This window comes from Rutidosis leptorrhynchoides, chromosome 6, assembly GCF_046630445.1.
Source record: "Rutidosis leptorrhynchoides isolate AG116_Rl617_1_P2 chromosome 6, CSIRO_AGI_Rlap_v1, whole genome shotgun sequence".
NCBI classification, from domain to species: domain Eukaryota; kingdom Viridiplantae; phylum Streptophyta; class Magnoliopsida; order Asterales; family Asteraceae; genus Rutidosis; species Rutidosis leptorrhynchoides.
In genome coordinates this window covers 90295314-90301771 of record NC_092338.1, presented here as the reverse complement: position 1 = coordinate 90301771, position 6458 = coordinate 90295314, and positions in this window count along the sequence as shown.

Below are 6458 nucleotides of genomic sequence, written 5' to 3'. Positions count from 1 at the left end.
TACATATGTAAAAACAAGACTACTAACTTAAATGATTTTTAAACGAGACATATATGTAACGATTATCGTTGTAAAGACATTTAATGTATATATATCATATTAAGAGATATTCATACATGATAATATCATGATAATATAATAATTTAAAATCTCATTTGATATTATAAACATTGAGTTAACAACATTTAACAAGATCGTTAACCTAAAGGTTTCAAAACAACACTTACATGTAACGACTAACGATGACTTAACGACTCAGTTAAAATGTATATACATGTAGTGTTTTAATATGTATTTATACACTTTTGAAAGACTTCAATACACTTATCAAAATACTTCTACTTAACAAAAATGCTTACAATTACATCCTCGTTCAGTTTCATCAACAATTCTACTCGTATGCACCCGTATTCGTACTCGTACAATACACAGCTTTTAGATGTATGTACTATTGGTATATACACTCCAATGATCAGCTCTTAGCAGCCCATGTGAGTCACCTAACACATGTGGGAACCATCATTTGGCAACTAGCATGAAATATCTCATAAAATTACAAAAATATGAGTAATCATTCATGACTTATTTACATGAAAACAAAATTACATATCCTTTATATCTAATCCATACACCAACGACCAAAAACACCTACAAACACTTTCATTCTTCAATTTTCTTCATCTAATTGATCTCTCTCAAGTTCTATCTTCAAGTTCTAAGTGTTCTTCATAAATTCCAAAAGTTCTAGTTTCATAAAATCAAGAATACTTTCAAGTTTGCTAGCTCACTTCCAATCTTGTAAGGTGATCATCCAACCTCAAGAAATCTTTGTTTCTTACAGTAGGTTATCATTCTAATACAAGGTAATAATCATATTCAAACTTTGGTTCAATTTCTATAACTATAACAATCTTATTTCAAGTGATGATCTTACTTGAACTTGTTTTCGTGTCATGATTCTGCTTCAAGAACTTCGAGCCATCCAAGGATCCATTGAAGCTAGATCCATTTTTCTCTTTTCCAGTAGGTTTATCCAAGGAAATTAAGGTAGTAATGATGTTCATAACATCATTCGATTCATACATATAAAGCTATCTTATTCGAAGGTTTAAACTTGTAATCACTAGAACATAGTTTAGTTAATTCTAAACTTGTTCGCAAACAAAAGTTAATCCTTCTAACTTGACTTTTAAAATCAACTAAACACATGTTCTATATCTATATGATATGCTAACTTAATGATTTAAAACCTGGAAACACGAAAAACACCGTAAAACCGGATTTACGCCGTCGTAGTAACACCGCGGGCTGTTTTGGGTTAGTTAATTAAAAACTATGATAAACTTTGATTTAAAAGTTGTTATTCTGAGAAAATGATTTTTATTATGAACATGAAACTATATCCAAAAATTATGGTTAAACTCAAAGTGGAAGTATGTTTTCTAAAATGGTCATCTAGACGTCGTTCTTTCGACTGAAATGACTACCTTTACAAAAACGACTTGTAACTTATTTTTCCGACTATAAACCTATACTTTTTCTGTTTAGATTCATAAAATATAGTTCAATATGAAATCATAGCAATTTGATTCACTCAAAACGGATTTAAAATGAAGAAGTTATGGGTAAAACAAGATTGGATAATTTTTCTCATTTTAGCTACGTGAAAATTGGTAACAAATCTATTCCAACCATAACTTAATCAACTTGTATTGTATATTATGTAATCTTGAGATACCATAGACACGTATACAATGTTTTGACCTATCATGTCGACACATCTATATATATTTCGGAACAACCATAGACACTCTATATGTGAATGTTGGAGTTAGCTATACAGGGTTGAGGTTGATTCCAAAATATATATAGTTTGAGTTGTGATCAATACTGAGATACGTATACACTGGGTCGTGGATTGATTCAAGATAATATTTATCGATTTATTTCTGTACATCTAACTGTGGACAACTAGTTATAGGTTACTAACGAGGACAGCTGACTTAATAAACTTAAAACATCAAAATATATTAAAAGTGTTGTAAATATATTTTGAACATACTTTAATATATATGTATATATTGTTATAGGTTCGTGAATCAACAGTGGCCAAGTCTTACTTCCCGACGAAGTAAAAATCTGTGAAAGTGAGTTATAGTCCCACTTTTAAAATCTAATATTTTTGGGATGAGAATACATGCAGGTTTTATAAATGATTTACAAAATAGACACAAGTACGTGAAACTACATTCTATGGTTGAATTATCGAAATCGAATATGCCCCTTTTTATTAAGTCTGGTAATCTAAGAATTAGGGAACAGACACCCTAATTGACGCGAATCCTAAAGATAGATCTATCGGGCCCAAACAAGCCCCATCCAAAGTACCGGATGCTTTAGTACTTCGAAATTTATATCATATCCGAAGGGTGTCCCGGAATGATGGGGATATTCTTATATATGCATCTCGTTAATGTCGGTTACCAGGTGTTCACCATATGAATGATTTTTATCTCTATGTATGGGATGTGTATTGAAATATGAAATCTTGTGGTCTATTGTTATGATTTGATATATATAGGTTAAACCTATAACTCACCAACATTTTTGTTGACGTTTTAAGCATGTCTATTCTCAGGTGATTATTAAGAGCTTCCGCTGTCGCATACTTAAATAAGGACAAGATTTGGAGTCCATGCTTGTATGATATTGTGTAAAAACTGCATTCAAGAAACTTATTTTGTTGTAACATATTTGTATTGTAAACCATTATGTAATGGTCGTGTGTAAACAGGATATTTTAGATTATCATTATTTGATAATCTACATAAAGCTTTTTAAACCTTTATTGATGAAATATAGGTTATGGTTTGTTTTAAAATGAATGCAGTCTTTGAAAAACGTCTCATATAGAGGTCAAAACCTCGCAACGAAATCAATTAATATGGAACGTTTTTAATCAATAAGAACGGGACATTTCAGTTGGTATCCGAGCGTTGGTCTTAGAGAACCAGAAAATTTGCATTAGTGTGTCTTATCGAGTTTGTTAGGATGCATTAGTGAGTCTGGACTTCGACCGTGTTTTCTTTAAAAATGATTGCTTAACATTTTTGTTGGAAACTATATATTTTTAACATATGAATATTATGTGATATATTAATCTCTTAACGTGTTTGATATTATGTGATAGATGTCTACCTCTAGAACAAGTCCCATTGGCTCACCTAATAATAATGAAGAGTCAAATGTAAATTGGAATGATTTGTGGACTGATTCACAAGTTCCCGAAGAGGAACCGGAAGAAGAGTCGGAACCGGAAGAAGAATCGGAACCGGAAGAAGAATCGGAACCGGATGAAGAAATAGAACCGGTGGGGGAAATAATAAAACGGTTAAGTAAAAGAAAATCCTCAACCAACCGACCAAAGTTAATTATGGTCAATGGTGTTTCCGCCAAGGAAGCAAAATATTGGGAGGATTACCAATTCTCCGATGAATCGGATTCCGACGAGAATTCCGATGATGTTATAGAAATTACCCCAACTGAATTTAAAAAGGCAAAAGAAAATAATAAGGGAAAGGGCATAAAAATAGAGAAATCTAATTCCAACCCCAATGAACTTTATATGTATCGTCAACCCCCGAAGTCCTTAAGTTGTAACAATGACCCGGGAACCTCTAAACCACCAGGTTTTTCTAAACCAATGTGGACAACGACGGCTCGTATTAGGGGAACATCATATATCCCTAGAAACTTGGCAAAACGAACCAAAACCGAAGAAGAAGAAACGAGCGAGTCGGAATAAGATAGTTGTATTCGTGTGGTGTAATATATGTAATATAGTGTTCTTATGCTTTATGATATATGTAAAAATTGCTTGTATTAATAAGTATTTTTTTTATGAAACTAACTCTTGTCTATTTTACAGTTTAAAAACACAAAATGGATAGACAACCCAATATTTTAAGAGACCTACCCGGAGACATGATTGATGAAATCTTGTCTAGAGTCGGCCAGAATTCTTCGGCACAACTATTTAAGGCGAGATCAGTTTGTAAGACATTCGAAGAACGTTCCAAGAATGTCTTGGTTTATAAGAGACTTTCGATCAAAAGATGGGGGATATCACATTGGGAAATCCATAAGTTATGATGTGTTTACTTTGACGCATATATTGCGGGGAACCCAAATGCTATTTTACGCAACGGGTTAAGAAATTATTTTGACTCAATATATCCGAATATAGGACTTCGTGATTTAGAAAAAGCGGCTAACATGCAACATAAAGAAGCATGTTATGCTTACGGATTAGTAATGTTCGCTTCTCACCAAAGTGAGAACAAGAACATCGGGCTATAACTATTAAACAAAATGTTTCCACAAGTGACGGAGTCGGTAATTGGGGTAAGAAATGAGGTTTTTAGATTATTACGGGACTGTTGGACATTACGTAACCCTCGTCCCTTTGATGACGTTACAACACGCTGTCTTATCAACGGCCATAACGGTTATGTTGCATAAGACCAAGGATGGGAAGTAGTCCTAGTAAAACCAGAATGCATGACTTGTTTCTGGACGTATGAATTATGTGTCTTTATTGCCTTTGCCGAACGACTTGTGTACTAGCTAGAATTGTCTTCACAACTATCTTGTATCAAAGTTATTGTGTGCTATATTTCATGCTTTATGTAAAATAAGCGGTATTGTAAGTTTGTAAAATATTGTATAAAAGTTTGAACGCGAAATATTATTACAATCAGTTTTTCATATAGAATTGTAGTAGTTGAATTGTATATTAGCTACTAAGTATGAACTTAACGGGTAGGTACTACCCGAATTTAAACTTATAAAACGCTAATATGAAGAAAAAGCTTTTATAAATGAGTTCATATTATGCTACGAAATACTATTAACTACTCTTAATATTCTGTATGATTAACTTGTTCCATTTAACTATTTTGAAGGAAATGGCACCGACTACTCGACACACCGTGAATATGAATGAAGAGGAATTCCGTACTTTTCTAGCTTCAAACATAGCCGCAGTACAGGCTGCGCTACATACCAACAATAACCTTGGATCTAGCAGTACAGGAAATCGTGTAGGATGCACCTACAAAGAATTCACTGCCTGCAAACCTTTGAAATTTGATGGAACCGAAGGACCGATCGGATTGAAACGGTGGACCGAGAAGGTTGAATCGGTGTTTGCCATAAGTAAGTGTACTGAAGAGGACAAAGTGAAGTACGCTACGCATACCTTCACAGGTTCTGCGTTAACATGGTGGAATACCTATCTAGAGCAAGTGGGACAAGACGATGCGTACGCACTACCGTGGTCAGCATTCAAGCACTTGATGAACGAGAAGTACCGTCCCAGAACCGAGGTCAATAAGCTCAAGATAGAACTTAGAGGGTTACGAACCCAAGGATTTGATATTACCACGTACGAAAGACGATTCACAGAATTGTGCCTATTGTGTCCGGGAGCATTCGAAGATGAGGAAGAGAAGATCGACGCGTTTGTGAAAGGATTACCGGAAAGAATCCAAGAAGATATAAGTTCACACGAGCCCGCCTCCATACAACAGGCATGTAGAATGGCTCACAAACTAGTGAACCAGATTGAAGAAAGAATTAAAGAACAGACTGCTGAAGAGGCCAATGTGAAGCAAGTCAAAAGAAAGTGTGAGGAAAACGGTGATAAGAATCACCAATACAACAACAACAGTAATTACAACAATAATCGCAACAATTATCGAAACAATCGCAACATCAATCACAACTACAACAAACGGCCCAACAACAACAACAACAACAACAACAACAACAGCAACTACAACAATCATCCCAACAACAATAATAACCGCAACAACAACAACAATCAGAAGCAGCTATGCCAAAGGTGTGAAAAGAATCACTCGGGGTTCTGCACCAAATTTTGCAACAAGTGTAAAAGAAATGGTCATAGCGCGGCGAAGTGTGAGGTCTACGGACCAGGGGCTAATAGAACGAAAGGAACAAATGGTGTCGGAACGAGTAATGGCGGAGCAAGTAGTGTCGGAGCAAGTTATGCCAATGTAGTTTGTTATAAATGTGGAAAACCAGGCCACATTATTAGAAATTGCCCGAACCAGGAGAACACGAATGGACAAGGCCGTGGAAGAGTTTTCAATATTAATGCGATAGAGGTACAGGAAGACCCGGAGCTTGTTACGGGTACGTTTCTTATTGACAATAAATCTGCTTACGTTTTATTTGATTCGGGTGCGGATAGAAGCTATATGAGTAGAGATTTTTGTGCTAAATTAAGTTGTCCATTGACGCCTTTGGATAGTAAATTTTTACTCGAATTAGCAAATGGTAAATTAATTTCAGCAGATAATATATGTCGGAATCGAGAAATTAAACTGGTTAGCGAAACATTTAAGATTGATTTGATACCAGTAGAGTTAGGG